General features: G+C 45.9%; 1 long non-coding RNA gene across 2 annotated transcripts; it reads right to left on the bottom strand.

The window, feature by feature from the left end:
• Nucleotides 1-15,695: 15,695 nt before the first annotated feature.
• On the bottom strand, nucleotides 15,696-22,375 carry LOC123488989. 2 transcript variants are annotated; one of them, XR_006660376.1, is made up of 5 exons: nucleotides 22,321-22,375; nucleotides 22,031-22,087; nucleotides 20,577-20,709; nucleotides 20,043-20,143; nucleotides 15,696-15,806 (listed from the first exon to the last, which is right to left on the bottom strand). It is a non-coding gene; the product is annotated as an uncharacterized LOC123488989 (long non-coding RNA). The 2 variants fall into 2 exon arrangements; XR_006660375.1 differs by lacking the exons at nucleotides 22,031-22,087; nucleotides 22,321-22,375 and having other exon boundaries at nucleotides 15,727-15,806; nucleotides 20,577-21,275.
• Between the last annotated feature and the right edge of the window lie 926 nt (nucleotides 22,376-23,301).

Genomic DNA, 23,301 nt, shown 5'->3' with positions numbered 1-23,301 from the left:
TCGAATCCAGGCTCTATTGCAGCCTGCCGCGACCCGGAGACTCATGAGCGGCGCACACTGGCCCAGCGTCAGTCCAGGGTAGGGAAGGAATGGCCGGCAGGGGATGTAGCTCAGTTGATAGAGCATGGCGTTTGCAATGCCAGGGTTGTGGGTTTGATTCCCACGGGCCAGTATAAAATATATATATATATATATATATATATTCTATTCACTAACTGTAAGGAAAATCGCTGTGTACTAACCTGGGATATTTACGTTAAGGATTATGTTTACCAATCGACGACAGTATTGACTCAATACGGGGTTTGTTTCCTATCCGTGCCGTTTAAATGTCTGACATATAACCGTGCTTAGAAAACCACAGGTAGCATAATGTATTTCAGCAGATTTCGATGCTTTCAGTGAAAAGACACGAATTTATGAGCTACTTAATTGCATGAAAAGACAGCAATTTAACACACAACAACCATAAACGGATAGCCTATTTTTTTTTTATTTTTCTTTTATTATGGCTAATTAAACGTTATGAATTTACAGAAATGTTGTCTTTATTTAATAATGTTTCAAACATTGTAGTTGTATGCCTATGTACTGTTTGAGATTTTCTGAACATCATTTGTGAGAAAATACACACATTTACGTGCAACTTAATTCGTGGGAAAAATTGTTTTATTAATGCTAACGCTGTTTTCTATGCTTGATTTCGACTAATACTTTGGGATACTGGTGCACTTTTGGTCAGAAAGGCCCCTTTTCCGTGTAGGCAACAGTACACGATTTTCTTCATAATGCATTTCATATTTCAGTAGAGTTAAATTACACAATTTTCTTCATTATTCATTTAATACATGTTAAAGAGGTTAATGTAAAAAATAATGAAATATGTCGGCTTTCACTTATGGCACTTCCAAGGCCTTTCTATTGTGGTTATGTCAATCATATTATATACTTAGGCTATTGTAACGCTGCTCAACCAGTTAGCAAGTCAGATATGTCAGTTTCTAGTACCGAACTAGCACTTGAATGTTGTATTATGCCAACTTCACATTCTCGTGGAAAATGGGAAGTTGTAACTCCCACATGATTGTGTTCAAGTGGTTTTGAATCGAACAATTCAAACCAATAAGATTGGCAACAACATTTTCACTATTTCTCACTTGTAATTCCTACTTGGAGGGTCATTCAATAAACTTCCCAGTCGGAACTAGGTATTTCCGATAACCTGATAGCACCCTGAACACGACATTAATATGTGTGTATCGACAACGGTAGGGTCTGGGTCCCGAGGTGTCCAGTCCTCTATACCCATTCCATAGAGTGAGTGCCAGTAGTCTACTATATGTCCGTAGCTATGTGAAGTAAGTATGGTGATTATTATTAAGGTTCTGGTCGCTGAGATACCAACAAGTAAGGCTATACAACATACAATATCAATAAATATATATTTTCTCCTATTAGTGTATTTGAGTTTGTTCTGTCGCTTCTGGATGATTTAATTGAAATTGCAACCAACTTTCTATGGCTTGTTTTAGATATAGTGATATTTGAGAGATTATTTCATTTCAAATAACTGAAAGTGAGAGGTTGTAATTTGAATAAAGGGGGGAAATGCCATTACTGAACATGTGGTGATTAGAACAAAATATTTTACTCTTGACTTTGGCGAATATTATCGCTGCTGCAGTGTCCCTAATGCCTGCGCGCAGTGGACTATTGGCATCGCTTTGCCATAGCAGGCTGGCATTAGATTAGAACATAAGATTTCACTCTTGACTTCAGCGACTATTATTGCGCATAAAGGGCCGGCAGTGTACTTTTGCGCGCACAATGTGCTTTTTGCCTGCGCGCAGCGTGCAGTTGCATCCGCGCAGTGTACTATTGGCCTCGCGTTGCCATAGCAGGCTAGCATTAAATTATAACACAAGATTTCACTCTTGACTTCAGCGACTATTATTGCGCATAAAGGGCCGGCAGTGTACTTTTATGCGCGCACATTGTGCTTTTTGCCTGCGCGCAGTGTGCAGTTGCATCCGCGCAGTGTACTATTGGCCTCGTTTGCCATAGCAGGCTAGCATTAAATTATAACACAAGATTTCACTTTTGACTTTGGCGACTATTATTGCGCATAAAGGGCCGGCAGTGTACTTTGCGCGACACATTGTGCTTTTGCTCAGCGCGCAAGGTGTGCAGTTGCATCCGCGCAGTGTACTATTGGCCTCGTTTGCCATAGCAGGCTAGCATTAAATTATAACACAAGATTTCACTTGACTTTGGCGACTATTATTGCGTGTAAAGGCCGGCAGTGATCTATTGTTTTATGCGCGCAGTGTGTTATTGCGGGCGCACGAAAGTGTATTGTTTTTTGGCGACAGTGTTTTTATGGGCGCGCAGTGTATTGTTTTGGGCGCGCAGTGTACTGTTTTGGGTGCGCGGTCAAAAAAAGAGAAGCAAAGCATCCCTTCCGATAAGCGGACAGAGGAGGCCTCCGATCGGGCCAATCGGGGTGGTGGGGAGATGGTGTCCAATCAGCAGATGCCACTGCCGGCTTTATACATTTCACATGGGCATTTCGAGGCTATACTCCGACTGTCTAAGAAGGAAGCTAGCGCCATGGCCAGAACCAAGCAAACCGCCCGCAAATCCACCCGTGGCAAACCCACAGGATGCAGCTCGCCGCCGCGGCTGCGCGCAGGAGAGCCTCCCCGCTACAGGCCCGGCACCGTGTCTCAGAGAGATCCGCCGTTACCAAAGCTCCACTGAGCTGCTTATCCGCAATGTGCCCTCCCAGCGCCTGGGGAGAAAAATCGCCCTGTTCTTCGAGACCGACCTGCGCTTCCAGAGCTCCGCCGTGATGGCCCTGCAGGAGGCCAGCGAGGCTTACCTGGTCGGTCTGTTTGAGGACACCAAACTGTGAGCCATCCACGCAAAGAGGGTGCATATCGTGCCCCAGACACCGACTGGCCGCGCCTTATTTGCAGAGAGCGCGCAGGAAAATATGAACTGATCTCCAAAATCCCACCTCAATATTTCCAAAAAAGGCATAATTGATCTATTTATACGTGGTCCTCTGTAGCTCAATTGGCTGAGCATGGCGCTTGTACGCCAGGGCAGTGGGTTCCATCCCTGGGACCACCCATACGCAAAGATGTAGCGCACATGACTGTAAATCGCTTTTGGATAAAAGCGCCTGCTAAATGGCATATTATTATATATACGCGCACGCCTACATTTCTCACCATGTATGTTGTTAACTAACCTGTCTAAAAGCTACGGATTGCACGCTTTACTTGCCTGAGGCGTTGAAATAAAAGGCATCAATCCAAATGGATTATCTACAATAGTCAAAGTCGCATGGCCAAATCAGGAAGGCTCCGCGCATGCATTGCTGTATTCAGCACGTTTGAATGCATTCAGAGTCAGAGGTTGAGGATGTGTCTCTCTGGCGGGAGGTAAGCTTGCTTATGGGGGTAGAGTAGCCAAAAATTGTACTCAAGTAAAAATACTGTTACTTCAGAATAATATGACTCAAGTAAAAGTAAAAAGTAGTCATCCAAATAATTACTTGAGTAAGAGTAAAAAGTACTGTGAAAAACTACTCAAGTACTGAGTAACTGTTGAGATACTTGAGTTTATTTTTTAACACAAGACAACAATCAGACAGACAAAAATAAAAATAATCATCTTTAGGCAAATTATAGTTCATCCAATTAATTAAAGAAATGAAAATGAATTACAAAATAGCTTAAATTAAAATAATTCAGGTAAATTCAAGTACTTATCAAATAAAATAATAATAATAAAAACTAAGCACAAGTAACACACATTTCCAAACGTTTATACTTTTTTTTACCAGGCAGAACTAGAATGAGGCAGCACATAAACTGTGTATGTGTGTAACTCCACGGCGACAGAACAACATTTACATTTTACATTATTTAGCAGACGCCTTATCCAGAGCGACTTACAGCTAGTGCATACATTATTCTTTTTTTTCATACTGGCCCCCCGTGGGAATCGAACCCACAACCCTGGCGTGCAAACGCCATGCTCTACCAACTGAGCTACCTCCCCGCCGGCCATAGTAATCAATGTGAAACTGTGCAGATGTCCGTTCTTCTACAGCTAGGCTAGATATAACATTGGCGACGAAGATGGTGAATTAGCTTACCACCGCCAGCACCATTCCTTGCCGTGCCAGGCGAACCTCCAGTCCCGCGGAATAACTGGCTTGAAAGTTTTAACACTTATCTCAAAGCTATGGACTTTTTCTACAATCTCCGACAAGCGGAGGACAGCACTGCTCCGTCACTGCCTTGGTACAGAGGGACAGAGGATTTTCAGAGCACTTGATCGGCTCCTACATTCACTGCTGCAGTCAGCCTACGGAACCACTTCGCTGGGAAAGAGCGACGCCACCGCCGACGGAAGAGACACCAACGGCGGGTGAGTCCATTCAAAGCCACGTGGCTAATCTGAGGGATTTGGCTAGCTCTTGTAACACGGGACACTTCAGGACGAGATCATCAGGGATCAGTTGATAGAGGGGACGCTATGTGAAATGACATGGGAGAAACTGCTTTTGGAATCGGATAATTTACAACTAGATGGAGCTATTAAAATAGCACTCCAGGCTGAAGCGCGTTGGAATGCTCTTCAATGCTACCAGACAGCTCTGCAGCATACACTCGGCCCCCAGCCATTCTCACACAGCAGCTTCAGCCCGAGCAGGCGCACCACAACGACACGCCGCCGCGCACGCCCTCCCACGTTGATAGCTGCATGGACACAGACACCGGCATGCCCGTGCAGCAGGCACACAGACAAACCAACAGAAGAAGCTGTGGCAACTGTGGGGCTAGCTTCCACAATTCAAGGGCTTCAAACTGCCCAGCCCGCGGGAAAAATATGCAAGAACTGTTCAAAATACAATCACTTTGCGAAAGTGAGTGTGTCGCCGCCCCTGCTACTAGCCGAAGTTGTCGATCATCCAAGTGTCAGACTGGGTCCGAGCCCGACGGCCTCAGCAGTACAACAAAAATGCCCTACCTCTGGTCGGACCTTGCAGGTCAGTCGACAACTGGGGCCCGCCATATTCATGATGAGCAAGGATCACGCTGGCACGCCAGCCGCCCCAGAAAAGTCCCTGCCCTCGAGAACACGAAGGCACACAAAACAGACATGCAGGCCAGAGACGCCACCGGATGGACCCTCCACCACTACCACCCGAGCCCCAGCCTCTGTGGGCTCCCCCAAGGTCCAGATCCACAAGCGGTGGCGGATGAAGAAAGGCCTATGCGGGCACGAACGCCCTTGCTTATCTGGGGGACTACTTAACCTCTTTTTCATTCTTAGGCTCCGCTAGGGTGTCTTAGTCAACCTCCAGGTTAATGGACTGAACTGGCTAGTTTGGAGAGTCCATCCGCTTAAGGGTTAATGTTTATTTCTTACAGGTATCACTCTAGGTTCTTGCCCTATGGACATTTTATATATGGTACCAGTCCCTGGTTTTGGAAAGGGGGGGGGGAAATGTTATGTATGTAGAGTGCTGTTCGCCGGCACTGTACGCTGTTATGGCTTACGACAGTGTGCTGCTTTACGATGAATGGGTTGTCAGAATGTGTGGCACATGTCATTAAACACAGAGTGATGTACAATGTGAAACTGTGCAGATGTCCGTTCTTCTGCAGCTAGGCTAGATATAACAAATATGACTCAAGTAAAAGTAAAAGTAGTCATCCAAATAATTACTTGAGTAAGAGTAAAAAAGTACTTGGTGAAAAACTACTCAAGTACTGAGTAACTGTTGAGTTACTTGAGTTTATTTTTTTAACACAAGGCAACAATCAGACAGACAAAAATACAAAATAATCATCTTTAGGCAAATTATAGTTCATCCAACAATAAAATAAATTAAAATGAATTACAAAAATAGCTTAAATTAAAATAATTCTGTAAATTCAAGTACTTATCAAATAAAATAATAATAATAAAAAAATAAGCACAAGTAACACACATCCAAACCTTTATACTTTTTTTTTACCAGGCAGAACTAGAATGAGGCAGCCCATAAACTCTCATAAACTGTGTATGTGTGTGTCTCCACAGTGACAGAACAACAGAAGGAAACACAAACATTTCATACCAGGTATGCTGAACAGAAAACTGCACACCAGAAGGAAGCGGTCAACATAAAATAATCAATAGGTGTTGATTAGCCCTACTCAGTACCTTTGTATTGCATGGCAAGCAACAGCCCTTTTTCTGTGTGCCTAGAAATTAATACTTGATCTGTGATTAGCCACACTGCACATCTCACTGAGCAGAGGAAAAGAGCAGCAATACACATCAACTGAAAAAGCACCAGTCCATGATAGATGGCCAAATAAAACAATATTGCAGGCCTAGTATCCCAGAACACAAATTAAGCTGAATGCATGTTCTCTAAAAAGGCATCAGAGGAGAGTGATGTAGTTGTAGATGGGGCATTATGTTTACTTCCCAGCTCCAATATCTAACAAGAAAAGTCAGCAAAAAAAGTCACACTTGTCCCCACCCCCCCAAGATAAGCAGCATAAAGCATGTATGATGTGTCTTTACAATGGAGTTATACATTAATAGCTCTGTGCTCTCTAGCACAACCATTACACAGTTAAGGGGATTACACGCTTTGCTCAAAAGCAGCTGAGAGAGGAGCAGCTTCCCCCATCTAGACTCCACAGACAGACAACAGATTTGGCAATATTTAACCTTTAGGCTGACACTGGCCCTTTGACTGGCTGACTTCAGTAAACACTCCAGGAACTCTTTGGCACAGTAACATGAAAACCCTTTTTATATTGAAGGCCCCACTGGGAGTTTGTGTGTGTGTCAAAACATGCAGAAACAAACTATTTCACCAAAGAATCGCTCAGTGATGCCACCATTAAGCTTCAACAGTAGCTGGCTCTCAAGGTTCTTGCTGTGAAGCTGTGATCGCTTAGCAGTGAACAGGAGTCCTGCATGACTGAAAAGTCTCTCACAGGCTGCAGATGCAGGAAGACCTGTGTTGACTTTGAGTGACAGCTTCTTGATGCGAGGAAAGGTGTGGAGTAGATCCATACTGCAGGGGACAGACATGAAAGGTACCTCTCCAGCTCTCCTACTTGTGATTTTCCCAACTCTATGGATGCAAAGAAGTCAGCCTTCATCAGAGAGGCCGCTGTTTGCGCTGGTGACATCATCCAAGTCGGTGTTGAGGTGATTTCTGATGTAGCCAAGGCCTGTGGGTTTTAGGGCAAGATAAATCGCTTTTCAAACGAATTAAGTCTGCACATTATTCTTACCCTTCTACTGTATAGGCTGTCAAGCTGCTGATGTTTGACATTAAAAGCTACCTGAGCTTCTAACGATATTGCCACCCTGTGGTTTGTCACTGACACACTATAATCCTAAATTACAGTAATATTATACAGAGTTATATAGGTCAATGTCTACTGGTTCACATTTGAATTGATAAACAATTATATTTACCAGCATTTAAGATGTTCTCCTCTGTGGTCCAGGATGTTCTGAATCTTGGTAGGAGTATTGCTGCTGCAATCAGCCCAGGCTCTTTCATGACGCCTCAAAACGCTTTCTGGATCCCTTGCTGCAGGGCGTAACAAGAGGTGTACACATTTTGCAAGTTGACTCCAACCTCTTCAGCTTGTCCCGAACTGGTAAGGTGTTGGCAGCAGGAGGCCCATATGCACAGATGATTCCCCTGGAGGATATTAAGGACCATGGCAACAGGCTTCATCACAGCAGCATACTCGACCAAAAACCCAATTTCAGCTGGGATTGAACCTATAAAAGATGTAACGATAAAAAAATTACTTATAGCTATTTCTGGTACAATGGTTTATTATGCATTGTAACATGTTAAATGCACAAATAAATAAAAAATAAATTAGTTAAATTATTTTATTCAAGCCATCCACAATTGTCACACCACCATGCAAAGAAAACTTAGTTACTTGAGACAAGTGGAATCACCCATTAATCAGCAAGGCTTATTTATTTTTATTATTCTTTTTAAAACAAAATATATATTTTGTCAACTTACATCGTTATCTTTAATGCTGTGCAGACATTGCAACTGCTTGTTCTCCTTGCTCTCGGTGAATGCGCACAATCCTTCTACAGCGAGGAACAGGGAGCTCCAGCGTGTTGATTGGGTCGAGAAACAGCAGCTTGCGCTCACGCTGCCACTTTCATGAGCATGGCTGACCTGCTGGTTTTATTCCAAAGAGCATGACACTTTGCAAAAAAGCAGACCTGAGACAGCCTCTTGTAGGCTCTGCTTGCAGCTCCTCCTGCAGCAGTGGCATCAACTGTGGATATAAGATTGAGGAGATGGCATGCACACTTTTGGTGCCATGGAAGTTGGTACTCAAGGCCTGTGTTTGTCATCCAGAATAGCAGACACATCTTGACACTCCACCCCTGACTCACTCTGATCTTCTGTTGTATCATCAAGGGTGGAGCTCACTCTCTTCTTTGTACATTGATGGCTTCCTCCTTTTTCTCCTCACCATAAATCGAAAGGCCTTCAGGAAGTTTGAGCCACTGTCTGTTGTCGCCATGGTTACTTTTTTCCCTGATGTGGTACTCAGAATGTATTTCCTCTAACGCAGCAGCACGGACATCAAACGTGCGAGCCTTTGACAGGTCTACAAGCCAAGCAGCGGAGTAACTTCCAGTGAGGTGTTGTCTATCCAGTGACAGGCGACACCAAGTAGCTACGTTGTCTGGCAGACCAGCAGTCTGTTGTGGTAGCAACATAGTTCACAGCACTCAGCTTTTTGATGATTATGCTCTTCTTGTGTTTTGCAGCTTCTTGTATTCTTGCGCATAACGCTTTCCTAGTCATTACTGTTTGAGGCTGCAAGGTTTCTATCAAAGTCTTGAAGGATGGCGTCTCAACCACAGAAAATGGTTGGTTGGCCTCACATACAAAATTTAGCACAGCTTGTCAAGCGTTGCTTGTGTTACCCGTCCCGGGGCAGCGAAGGCTGTGATTTTTGCATTTTTCACAAGAGTATCACTGGAAGAGGAGGACTTACGCTTTCTGTCGTTCTCTAGTAAGTCTGTGTACTTTGCCAGTTTGTTGGGGAGAACCTCTGTGGATAAAAAAATCTGTAATTTTCATCATACACGTCTAACTATGACAGACAAATTGAGAAATTTGTTTCCAGAAAAATCACATTGTAGGATTTTTTATGAATTTATTTGCAAATTATGGTGGAAAATAAGTATTTGGTCACCTACAAACAAGCAAGATTTCTGGCTCTCACAGACCTGTAACTTCTTCTTAAGAGGCTCCCCCTGTCCTCCACTCGTTATCTGTATTAATGGCACCTGTTTGAACTTGTTATCAGTATAAAAGACACCTGTCCACAACCTCAAACAGTCACACTCCAAACTCCACTATGGCAAAGACCAAAGAGCTGTCAAAGGAACCAGAAACAAAATTGTAGACCTGCACCAGGCTGGGAAGACTGAATCTGCAATAGGTAAGCAGCTTGGTTTGAAGAAATCAACTGTGGGAGCAATTATTAGGAAATGGAAGACATACAAGACCACTGATAATCTCCCTCGATCTGGGGCTCCACGCAAGATCTCACCCCGTGGGGTCAAACTGATCACAAGAACGGTGAGCAAAAATCCCAGAACCACACGGGGGGGACCTAGTGAATGACCTGCAGAGAGCTGGGACCAAAGTAACAAAGCCTACCATCAGTAACACACTACGCCGCCGGGGACTCAAATCCTGCAGTGCCAGACGTGTCCCCCTGCTTAAGCCAGTACATGTCCAGGCCCGTCTGAAGTTTGCTAGAGTGCATTTGGATGATCCAGAAGAGGATTGGGAGAATGTCATATGGTCAGATGAAACCAAAATATAACTTTTTGGTAAAAACTCAACTCGTCGTGTTTGGAGGACAAAGAATGCTGAGTTGCATCCAAAGAACACCATACCTACTGTGAAGCATGGGGGTGGAAACACTATGCTTTGGGGCTGTTTTTCCGCAAAGGGACCAGGACGACTGATCCGTGTAAAGGAAAGAATGAATGGGGCCATGTATCGTGAGATTTTGAGTGAAAACCTCCTACCATCAGCAAGGGCATTGAAGATGAAACGTGGCTGGGTCTTTCAGCATGACAATGATCCCAAACACACCGCCCGGGCAACGAAGGAGTGGCTTCGTAAGAAGCATTTCAAGGTCCTGGAGTGGCCTAGCCAGTCTCCAGATCTCAACCCCATAGAAAATCTTTGGAGGGAGTTGAAAGTCCGTGTTGCCCAGCGACAGCCCCAAAACATCACTGCTCTAGAGGAGATCTGCATGGAGGAATGGGCCAAAATACCAGCAACAGTGTGTGAAAACCTTGTGAAGACTTACAGAAAACGTTTGACCTGTGTCATTGCCAACAAAGGGTATATAACAAAGTATTGAGAAACTTTTGTTATTGACCAAATACTTATTTTCCACCATAATTTGCAAATAAATTCATAAAAAATCCTACAATGTGATTTTCTGGATTTTTTTTCCTCAGTTTCTCTGTCATAGTTCACGTGTGCCTATGGTGAAAACTACAGGCCTCTCTCATCTTTTTAAGTGGGAGAACTTGCACAACTGGTGACTGACTAAATACTTTTTTTCCTCACTGTATTTGGTATCTCTTGTATACAAAAACACAATGGAAAATACTGTGGCAGTGACACTTTAAAACACACCTTGCAGAATAAACGTGTCTTCCTTACCCTCTAACCTCTTTAGCCTAGATGACCGCCACGGGCCCATCGGGGACGGGGTCCCAGTCCGCAATGTGCTCAAGCCCCGCCTCTCGGTGACCATCCCCCGGTAGGCAGAGGTTGGTCCCAGCACAGATTCTGTGCCCCATGCGGCTTCACCAACAACAAGCGGGCCTGTGGTAGAGGACACCGTTCCTGACCTGCTACCAGAAAAATGAAGGGAGAGAAGAGTTCCAAAAGGCACCTCAGCGTTTAACTACGAAGGTGTTACAAAGTAACCCTGACATTCAGTCTATGACAATTGTCCTCTGGCCTGGCATTCTGCTTAAGACAGTCATTTGTTCTTGAGGCCTGTCATCTTGACTGTGAGCTTTGAGCAGTCCAGCTCCACAAACACTTTCTGGAATGCCTTGAACGTGTACTCCGGCTTTTAGGGGGTGGCTGAGATTCAGAGCATACAGTGAGGGGGAAAAGTATTTGATCCCCCTGCTGATTTTGTACGCTTGCCCACTGACAAAGACATGATCAGTCTATAATTGTGGAAACATACCTCACGGAAATGGAGGCTCAGATAGCTCGTGGTTTGCACTGTGGGATATTTTTCAACCTACAATGCCAAAACATTGAACAATCCCAATAATCTAAACACTTTTACTCGTTTGTTCCTATAACATTTCTCATCTGTACCGCACCTGCGCTATTTCAACCTCTAAATGGCCGCCAATGAAAAGCCAAGTGACATTTACTCATGATGTACCGACTGTACCGACTGACCTGTTGCAACCTCTACAACCACTGTGCTTATTATTTGACCCTGCTGGTCTTCTATGAACGTTTGAACATCTTGGAGAGAAATGTGCCCTTAATGGCCACGTACTGTTGTAATCTCCACCCGGCACAGGCAGAAGGGCACTGGGCACCCCTCAGAGCCTGGTTGTTCTCTAGGTTTGTGCCTTTCTAGGGAGTTTTTCCTAGCCACCGCGTTTCTACATCTGCATCGCTTGCCGTTTGGGGTTTTAGGCTGGGTTTCTGCATAGCATTTTGTGACATCTGTTGATGTAAAAAGGGCTTTATAGATCCACTTCATTGATTGATTGATTGATGGTAGAATGGTCAAAATACCAGTGGTAAAAGGTGTGTACCTTGATGAAACCTCAAAATGGTACGTACAACGGATTCAAAAATGGACATTTCAAACTGCAACTGTATGGGAACAAAATGGACATTACATTTTACAACGACATCCTTCATTAAAAACACCTATTTGGTATCTCTTGTATACAAAAACACAATGGAAAATACTGTGGCAGTGACCCTTTAAAAACACACCTTGCAGAATAAACGTGTCTTCCTTACCCTCTAACCTCTTTAGCCTAGATTACATTTGCAATCGCAACAAATAATCTGCTCAGACCCCAACCAAGGAGCATCAAAAGTCGTGCTATAAATTCTCAAACAACACAAAAATTCATTGATGCCCTTCCAGACTCCTTCTGCCTACCCAAGGACGTCAGAGGACAAAAATCAGTTAACCACTTAACTGAGGAACTCAATTTAACCTTGCGCAATACCCTAGATGCAGTTGCAACCCTAAAAACGAAAAACATTTGTCATAAGAAACTAGCTCCCTGGTATACAGAAAATACCCGGAGCTTTGGAAGCAAGCTTCAGGAAATTGGAACGGAAATGGCGCCACACCAAACTGGAAGTCTTCCGACTAGCTTGGAAAGACAGTACCGTGCAGTACCGAAGAGCCCTCACTGCTGCTCGATCATCCTACTTTTCCAACTTAATTGAGGAAAATAAGAACAATCCAAAATTTCTTTTTGATACTGTTGCAAAGCTAACTAAAAAGCAGCATTCCCCAAGAGAGGATGGCTTTCACTTCAGCAGTGATAAATTCATGAACTTCTTTGAGGAAAAGATCATGACCATTAGAAAGCAAATTACGGACTCCTCTTTGAATCTGCGTATTCCTCCAGGGCTTAGCTGTCCTGGATCTGCACAGCTCTGCGAGGGCCTGGGATCGGGAGAGACACTTAAGTGTTTTAGTACTATATCTCTTGACACAATGATGAAAATAATCATGGCCTCTAAACCTTCAAGCTGCATACTGGATCCTATTCCTACTAAACTGCTGAAGGAGCTGCTTCCTGTGCTTGGCCCTCCTATGTTGAACATAATAAACAGCTCTCTATCCACCGGATGTGTACCAAACTCACTAAAAGTGGCAGTGATAAAGCCTCTCTTGAAAAAGCCAAACCTTGACCCGGAAAATATAAAAACTATCGGCCTATCGAATCTTCCATTCCTCTCAAAAATTTTAGAAAAAGCTGTTACGCAGCAACTCACTGCCTTTCTGAAGACAAACAATGTATACGAAATGCTTCAGTCTGGTTTTAGACCCCATCATAGCACTGAGACTGCACTTGTGAAGGTGGTAAATGACCTTTAATGGCGTCAGACCGAGGCTCTGCATCTGTCCTCGTGCTACTAGACCTTAGTGCTGCCTTTGACACCATCGATCACCACATTCTTTTGGAGAGACTGGAAACCCAAATTGGTCTACACGGACAAGTTCTGGCCTGGTTTAGATCCTACCTGTCGGAAAGATATCAGTTTGTCTCTGTGAATGGTCTGTCCTCCGACAAATCAACTGTACATTTCGGTGTTCCTCAAGGTTCCGTTTTAGGACCACTATTGTTTTCACTATATATTTTACCTCTTGGGGATGTTATTCGAAAACATAATGTTAACTTTCACTGCTATGCGGATGACACACAGCTGTACATTTCAATGAAACATGGTGAAGCCCCAAAATTGCCCTCGCTAGAAGCCTGTGTTTCAGACATAAGGAAGTGGATGGCTGAAAACTTTTTTACTTTTAAACTCGGACAAAACAGAGATGCTTGTTCTAGGTCCCAAGAAACAAAGAGATCTTCTGTTAAATCTGACAATTCATCTAGATGGTTGTAAAGTCGTCTCAAATAAAACTGTGAAGGACCTCGGTGTTACTCTTGACCCTGATCTCTCTTTTGACGAACATATCAAGACTGTTTCAAGGACAGCTTTTTTCCATCTACGTAACATTGCAAAAATCAGAAATTTTCTGTCCAAAAATGATGCAGAAAAATTAATCCATGCATTTGTTACTTCTAGGTTAGACTACTGCAATGCTCTATTTTCCGGCTACCCGGATAAAGCACTAAATAAACTTCAGTTAGTGCTAAATACGGCTGCTAGAATCCTGACTAGAACCAAGAAATTTGATCATATTACTCCAGTGCTAGCTTCCCTACACTGGCTTCCTGTTAAGGCAAGGGCTGATTTCAAGGTTTTACTGTTAACCTATAAAGCGTTACATGGGCTTGCTCCTACCTATCTTTCCGAGTTGGTCCTGCCGTACATACCAATACGTACGCTACGGTCACAAGACGCAGGCCTCCTAATTGTCCCTAGAATTTCTAAGCAAACAGCGGGAGGCAGGGCTTTCTCCTATAGATCTCCATTTTTATGGAACAGTCTGCCTACCCATGTGAGAGACGCAGACTCCGGTCTCAACTTTAAGTCTTTACTGAAGACTTATCTCTTCAGTAGGTCATATGATTGAGTGTAGTCTGGCCCAGGAGTGTGAAGGTGAACGGAAAGGCTGGAGCAACGAACAGCCCTTGCTGTCTCTGCCGGGCCGGTTCCCCTCTCCACTGGGGTTCTCTGCCTCTAACCCTGTTGCAGGGGCTGAGTCACTGGCTTGCTGGTGCTCTTTCATGCCGTCCCTGGGAGGGGTGCGTCACTTGAGTGGGGTTGAGTTACTGACGTGATCTTCCTGTCTGGGTGCGCCCCCTTGGTTTGTGCTGTGGTGGAGACCTCTGTGGGTATACTCGGCCTTGTCTCAGGATTGTAAGTTGGTGGTTGGGGATATCCCTCTAGTGGTGCGGGGGCTGTGCTTTGGCGGAGTGGGTGGGGTTATATCCTTCCTGTTTGGCCCTGTCCGGGGTTTCTTCGGATGGGGCCACAGTGTCTCCGGGACCGCTCCTGTCTCAGCCTCCAGTATTTATGCTGCAGTAGTTTATGTGTCGGGGGCTGGGGTTAGTTGGTTATACCTGGAGTACTTCTCCTGTCTTATCCAGTGTCCTGTGTGAATTTAAGTATGCTCTCTCTAATTCTCTCGTTCTCTCTTTCTCTCTGAGAACCTGAGCCCTAGGACCATACGCTCAGACTACCGGGCATGATGACACCTTGCTGTCCCCAGTCCGCCTGGCCTTGCTGCTATTCCAGTTTCAACTGTTCTGCCTGCGGCTACGAAACCCCCTACCTGTCCCAGACCTGCTGTTTTCAACTCTTTAATGATCGGCTATGAAAAGCCAACTGAGAGACCTGAGCCCTAGGACCATACGTCGGGACTACCGGCCGTGGTGACTCCTTGCTGTCCCCAGTCCGCCTGGCCTTGCTGCTATTCCAGTTTCAACTGTTCTGCCTGCGGTTATGGAACCCCTACCTGTCCCAGACCTGCTGTTTTCAACTCTTAATGATCGGCTATGAAAAGCCAACTGAGATTTATTCCTGATTATTATTTGACCATGCTTGTCACTTATGAACATTTTTGAACATCTTGGCATGGTTCTGTTATAATCTCCACCCGGCACAGCCAGAAGAGGACTGTTGCCACCCTCATAGCCTGGTTCCTCTCTAGGTTTCTTCCCTAGGCTTTCGCCTTTCTAGGGAGTTTTTCCTAGCCACCGTGCTTCTACACCTGCATTACTAGCTGTTTGGGGTTTTAGGCTGGGTTTCTGTACAGCACTTCGAGATATTAGCTGATGTAAGAAGGGCTATATAAAATAAAATTGATTGATTGATTGATTGATAGATGACCGCCACGGGCCCATCGGGACGGGGTCCCAGACCGCAATGTGCTCGAGCCCCGCCTCTCGGTGACCATCCCCCGGTAGGCAGAGGTTGGTCCCAGCACAGATTCTGGCCCCAGGCGGCTTCACCAACAACAAGCGGGCCTGTGGTAGAGGACACCGTTCCTGACCTGCTACCAGAAAAATGAAGGGAGAGAAGAGTTCCAAAGGCACCGCAGCGTTTAACTACGAAAGTGTTACAAACTAACCCTGACATTCAGTCTATGACAATTGTCCTCTGGCCTGGCATTCTGCTTAAGACAGTCATTTGTTATTGAGGCCTGTCATCATGACATTGAGCTTTGAGCAGTCCAGCTCCACAAACACTTTCTTGAATGCCTTGAACGTACTCCGGCTTTTAGGGGTGGCTGAGATTCAGAGCATACAGTGAGGGGAAAAAGTATTTGATCCCCTGCTGATTTTGTACGCTTGCCCACTGACAAAGACATGATCAGTCTATAATTGTAATGGTAGGTTTATTTGAACAGTGAGAGACAGAATAACAACAAAACAATCCAGAAAAACGCATGTCAAAAATGTTATAAATTCATTTGCATTTTAATGAGGGAAATAAGTATCTTGTCCCCGACATCCATGGAGAGGGTCTTTGGTCTTGGCCACGGCGGAGAGTATGGAATCTGATTGATTGATTGCTTCTGTGGACCGGTCTCTTTTATACAGGTAACACGCTGAGATTAGGAGCATTCCCTTTATGAGTGTGCTCTAATCTCAGCTCGTTACCTGTTGTGATGTCACGAGAGGCTGTGTCCTGGAGAGACGTTACATCCCCCTGAGATGGCTGCAAACCCAGACAGCTATGGCTCCATCTGCTGGTATGGTCGGGAACTCCACCCTCTATGGCCAATCTTCCCACGCAGCTGAAACAAATGAGGAGCTGATGAGCTGAAGGTTTGGGAAGGGAAGAGACACACTGAGGGAGTGTGTGGGGGGTGAAGAGACACAGTCTCCAACCTGGGCTCTCTGAGGACAAGAGTGCTGCACGTCCACTTCCATGAGGGAATATAAGGATTTGGAGATACTTACCTTTGGGAAATACTCACCTTTGGATATATGCACCTGTGGAAATACGTGTGGGACATTTGGAAGGACGTTTTGCTGGGTTGGCCACTAGCTGCAACGTGGAATACAGTAAGACTGGGGAAAAGTTATTTGAGCGAGGGAGAGTTATGATTTTGGATGTGGAAGAGACATCCCTGAACTGTTAACCCTTAAAGAGCCACCAGAGAACAGAATTGTGTTATACTTTCGTTAGTTTCCCAAGACCTTTAATAAAATCCTTGTTTTGGTTGAACCTGGTCTCCTTGCACTACTTGAGCAATCCCGCTGAAAGCTGTGTAGCCTCTCGTGACATCACAGATGGTGGAGAATACGGGCACGCTCAAGCGTTAATAGTGCATGTCAGAGGAGGATACCGAAGGTTTGATCACCCAGTTTTCCAAGTTGGCCGTAGGCTCCCCGCCGACTGAAATGGAGGACATATTGAAAGCCCTTGTTGCTGGCCAGCAAGCCCAGATGCAAGCAAACGTGGCTCTCTTGGAGGAGCAAAAGAAAGCCAACCTTCTGAAGGCAGAGAGGAATTGCAGTTGCAGAGACAGAGGGTGGTCCAAAATACCCGCCCAATAAAGGCAAGTGACTTTATATCTAAGATGGGAGCTACCGATGACATTGAGGCATACCTGCATGCATTTGAGGCCACGGCCACTAGGGAAGCCTGGCCCAAGCAACAGTGGGTTGGTCTGTTAGCCCCCTTCCTAACCGGGAATCGCTGAATGCTGTCCGGGACCTGGGCCCTGACCAGGTTACTGACTATGATGCCCTGAAGTCTGAGATCCTCAGCAGATATGGACTCACAAAGTTTGGTATGGCCCAGCGCTTTCACAGCTGGACCTTCCAACCAGACCAACCTCCTCGGGCGCAGATGCATGAACTTGTCCGAATCGCAAGGAAATGGCTGGATCCGCAGAGGAATACAGCAGCGGCGGTGGTGGGGAGGCCGTTGTGGTGGATCGTTACCTCACGCGCCCTGCCTTATGAGGCAAAACGGTTCATCAGTCAACAGGCCTTGACCACGGCTGATCTGACCGTGGGAAGCTGTGGAAAAGTACCAGGCCACAGCGGAGATGCTGAATGCTTCCCGAAAAAGACCCCAGGAGTGCGGCCCCACCACAAATGGGAAGAACCCGTCCAAAGGGGACCCCCAAGGTCTCGAACCCAGCCACGTCAGGACTTATCCCGGCTCCAGGGGGAGCCAGAAACCAGGCGGGTCCAAGAAGAGTACACCAGGAGGGGGAAACTCGACAGTGTTACCGGTGTGGGAGATGGGACATATCTCCTGGCAGTGTGGGAAACCAGCCGATGAACCTATGCCCACTGCGGAGTCCTCCAGCTCAGCACCCACACATCGTTTTGCCTCGCTCTTGGGAGTCGTAGATGGCGGCCCAGATCGACCCCCCACCTGCCCGGTAACTGTGAATCACCATGATGTGGAGGCCTTACTGGATTCTGGTAGCCGGGCCACCCTGGTGCGTAAGGACTTGGTGGGCCCAACGTGTCTGACCCCGGGGAAAGTCCTCCCAGTTTCCTGTGTCCATGGGGACACCAGAGAATACCCCATTACTGAACTTACAATGACCAGCACACGGGGAACCATACACACGACGGCGGGGGTGGTTGATTCCCTCCCCGTCCCTGTCCTAATTGGACGAGACTGCCCAGCCTTTTACCCACTCTGGAGAGAGTCTCAGGAGAGGATAACCCGAGTACCTCGGAAACGGAGAGGCAAGACTCATCCTGGGAAGGCTCCGTGCAATCCTCCGAGTTACTCACTCCCGCCCGGGCTCTGATAGGGAGGGCAGGTGCCCAGACCGACACAGAGACGGAGCTACAGAATCTGGACAAAGAACTGTCTGGTCTGGAAGGGGACCGCTGAGAGGTATCGTTTGTTAAAGCAACAGTTAGACATGAAGACAGAAGAGTTAGATATCCTCCAGGCTAAACTCCAACAGAGCTCCTTCCTAACAACAGGAGGAGCTGGAGAGGCTGCGCAGGACCATCGAGGAGTGTGAGGAGACCCTGCGCAGTAGTAAGGAGGTCCAGAAGAAGGCAGAGGAGAAGCAAGGTGTTGGAGAACAAGATGAAGAATGCGGAGGCAGAGAGAGAGAAGGAACTGAAAGCTGCTCAACAGAAGCTAAACTCTGCTAAAACCAAGGCTGATGCGTTCAGTAAGAAACTCAAGGAGAGACAACAGGAGGCTGAGTCCCTGGTCCTAGAGTTGGAGGAGTTGAAGAGAGAGCAGTCTGGCAAGCACCACGGCAATGCGGACGCCCTCTCCCGGCGTGATGCCTTCTTCGCTGCCTTTACCCCGACGAGGACGTCGGTCCCGAGGAGGGGGATGTGTGATGTCACGAGAGGCTGTGTCCTGGAGAGACGTTACATCCCCCTGAGATGGCTGCAAACCCAGACAGCTATGGCTCCATCTGCTGGTATGGTCGGGAACTCCACCCCTCTATGGCCAATCTTCCCACGCAGCTGAAACAAATGAGGAGCTGATGAGCTGAAGGTTTGGGAAGGGAAGAGACACACTGAGGGAGTGTGTGGGGGTGAAGAGACACAGTCTCCAACCTGGGCTCTCTGGAGGACAAGAGTGCTGCACGTCCACTTCCATGAGGAATATAAGGATTTGGAGATACTTACCTTTGGGAAATACTCACCTTTGGATATATGCACCTGTGGAAATACGTGTGGGACATTTGGAAGGACGTTTTGCTGGGTTGGCCACTAGCTGCAACGTGGAATACAGTAAGACTGGGGAAAAGTTATTTGAGCGAGGGGAGAGTTATGATTTTGGATGTGGAAGAGACATCCCTGAACTGTTAACCCTTAAAGAGCCACCAGAGAACAGAATTGTGTTATACTTTCGTTAGTTTCCCAAGACCTTTAATAAAATCCTTGTTTTGGTTGAACCTGGTCTCCTTGCACTACTTGAGCAATCCCGCTGAAAGCTGTGTAGCCTCTCGTGACATCACACTGTATAAAAGACACCTGGGAGCCAGACATCTTTCTGATTGAGAGGGGTCAAATACTTATTTCCCCTCATTAAAATGCTAATCAATATATAACATTTTGGACATGCGTTTTTTTTCTGCAAGTTTTTGCTGTTATTCTGTCTTTCACTGTTCAAATAAACCTACCATTCAAATTATAGACTGATCATTTCTTTGTCAGTGGGCAAACGTACAGAATCAGCAGGGGATCAAATACTTTTTTCCCCTCACTGTATGTCATGCCAAGAAGAATGGCAGAAGCCTTTGCAAAACTCAGACCGGTGATCACTTAAGGATGACGCCTACCTCCTCTGGACCATCACTCGCCACGGCACCCTCCTCGTTGATCGCATAGATTTGCTTTACATGTTGCGCAAGGTCTTGCAGGAAATGACCCCCTCAGCTTCCTGTAGAATAAATAACACACAAATACAGACATTCTGTCAATGTGGGAACACATTTTATTCCACCTGGATTACGACATGCCCTTATTTGTTATCAGATTGCAGTGAACATTCTCTCCCTCTCTCACACACGTGATCGAATATCCATGGATGAAAATGCTTTATTGCCCCCACACGGTAGTCTTTAATGAGGCCACCCCCAGTAAAGCTGAACAATAATTCCTCACTGAACTCACATCATGACCCTGATATAGAATAAAATCACTGATCTCATTGGATTCAATCTGTGCATGTGAAATCTATGAAATCACAGACCCAAGTATCCTATTTTAGCAAAAGGTGTACAATAGCACAGCGGGGCCCGTGGCTTAAATTGCAGCACCGAACATCAGCCAGCTAAATACAAAACAGTGCATTTTTCCTAAAGATACTTTACCATCCAGCATGACCCGCAATCTGTCTGAAAGTACTCCTCCCTTGGAATGGAATAAGGACAGCAGCTTAGGGGTGTCCTGCATAAACCTTGCCTCAGGATGCTTTGCGGTGAGCCTGTGGAATTGTTCATTGATCTGAAAGACAAATACTGAAATATCATCAAGCAAGGCTCATAACAAAGAGGTTTGTCATAGTGAAGACATCATTTGGCATTTTCTTTTTTTGCCTGCCGACTCACCTGAGAGGCTTCTAAACAGAGCAGGCTATCTGTCTCAACACGGCTGATACGCTACTAGCTAGTTCGCGCTAATACAGACAAACCTAAATTAGCTAACGTTAGCTTAGCTTAGAAAGTAACCTAGCTAGCTACCTACTAGCTAAAGGTAGTATGACACAAATAAGGGAACGCGGAAACGTAGCGTGGGACGCCGTATTCTCGGCATATTCAACAGCGTTTAAATAATGCATTACCTTCAACAATGTTATCTTGTGATCAAGCCATCAATGTTAGGTGATTTTTGGTGATGTCAAAATGTTAGCTAACGGGTTAGCAATTAGCAAGTTTGAAATTTCAGTGAAAATACTATTTTCAGCTTTTGATGAGCGGTTTTGAGAAAAAAAACGTCACGTATTATCGCCATTCGGGCCCCAGTTGTTGGCCACCTTACTATTCAGTTCCATTACAAGATATATCAGTTCAATTTTGTTCAAGAGACACACGGCCGCGTACCGGAAGTGTTTGACTAGTTGGCTAGGCTTCCGGTAAAAAATAATGAATTTCCTGTACAGTTTCCATTGCGTGGCCGGTGCGCCCTCTTGAGGACGATTAAAATGGTCCATCAGCTACAATGTCTCATCATTTGTCTTATAGATTCATCTTATGTTTTGAGAAAGTAGATAACAGTTTAAATCTAAAATATGACTATTAATAATTTACATCAAATAAACCTTTATTTTCAGTGATGTGCATTGACATAAACAATGAAAACACTTGGAGTTTGTTGCAGAGATGCACTTGGAAAGTAAAGGAAGAACTACACAAGAGTGGTTCCACATATATATATATATATAACTTTTTAGACTTTTATTTTTTTGTACAAATAAATAATTTCTTATGAACACAAACAATTAAATCTCGACCTCCATCCTTATATTGTCACAAAAATCACAATAATATTCCAGCTCCACCGCTACCTCTTGATCCCACTGCACACACCTGCAGTGGAACCAGTGCTGGCAGAAGTCACAGCACAACCATGGCACCTCGGATCTACACTCCTGAGAGGAGCTTGCAGGCGGATCACGCTCCCCGCAGCGAGCACAGCAGGTGGTCTTCTTTTATACCAAATAATACAAATGGATTAATATGGTTTTACAAAATGTAGAAGTTCTTCAGCAACAATAGTAATTGATACAACTGAGAGAGAGAGAGAGAGAGAGAAACAGATGAAGTACCTGAGAGCGGTGCCATGGGTGGCGTGACCGGTGGATCTTTTCTCTTCCTTTTCTGTGCTGCAGTTTGAGAAAAAGTACTGTTAGACAGAGCATGTTTCATGAAAACCCTTTTCCACTTTTTTACACCAACACCTCTGGAGGAAGCCGCAGAGGTTTTGGAGGAGGTGGAGATGACTTGAGGGCTGGTGCTATGCACTGTAGATATGTAAAGAGATATTCTGTTGTTTACATTGCTGTTGTATAAAACAGATAACAAACAGTCATTTTTATGTAATTTAACACGCGTTTACCTGTGGAGGTGGCGGTATTCAAATTGCAGGGGGCCAGGGACACCAGATGAGGCCGCCCTACGGTGGTGTGACCAGGGGAGTCTGAGGAGGCAGTTGGTCCAGAGGAGGCCGTGTTGGTGGTGACAGACAGGGTGGGTGGTGTGCATCGCGGTGGCGGTGGACAAAACCGCCGACGATGGCTTGGAGGAGCCGGTGTTTGTAACGGTGGGGTTGAGGGGCCGACGACGGTGTGGCCGGGAGAGTAGGTACGTGGCCTTCTGCAGCTGGGGACTCCGGTGGCTCCTACAGGTGTTGCACACCGGGAGGCACTGGCAGTGGTGATACAGCTGTCAGGAGTGGTTCCGGCAGGGGGTCCCGCGAGAGGGGATGGCACCAATGGTCTCATCCACGGCAGGCCTCTCCTGTGCCCTCTGTGTTCTGAGGGCTGCCCAACGCTCTTTCTCCTCTGTCTCGGCCCTCTCCTTCTCACCCCTCTCCTGCCACCGGCGCGTGTATTCCTCCCCGGTGAGGCACGTGGCGACCACAGCGACTCTTCTGTATCGGTCCATCCGATACTTCAGGACAGTAAGGATGTGCGCCAGGTCCTTCGCTATCAGCCCACCCTCTATTAGGGGGTGCTCTTCTAGAGCTAGGCCTGGGACTGGGACTGGAGATGGGGCTGAGGGTCCTCCTGTGGTCGCTGGGGAGGAGGCGCTGACGGATGGCACAGTGCTGCTGGTTCCAGGAGAGACGGTGGTGGGACACAGTAGGGACAGAGACAACATTAAACGGGACCCTTCAATGGCTGAAGGGTCAAAAAGGGAAGAGGCCACACTTATTAAACCCCTTCCACCACATAGCGCATGTCCTTGCATCGCTGGTACGAGTAGCGGAATACTCTGGCAAATTCTGATTTGTTTACCATGTAGGAGTGGTCAAAATGGCTAAGGTCTCCAGCTACCTTGGAGAACTCAGCCTTTAAAGGGCCAAAGTATGCCACGT

This window comes from Coregonus clupeaformis, unplaced genomic scaffold (assembly GCF_020615455.1).
Source record: "Coregonus clupeaformis isolate EN_2021a unplaced genomic scaffold, ASM2061545v1 scaf2645, whole genome shotgun sequence".
In the NCBI taxonomy this organism is placed as follows: domain Eukaryota; kingdom Metazoa; phylum Chordata; class Actinopteri; order Salmoniformes; family Salmonidae; genus Coregonus; species Coregonus clupeaformis.
This window is presented reverse-complemented; position numbering and strand designations above follow the sequence as displayed.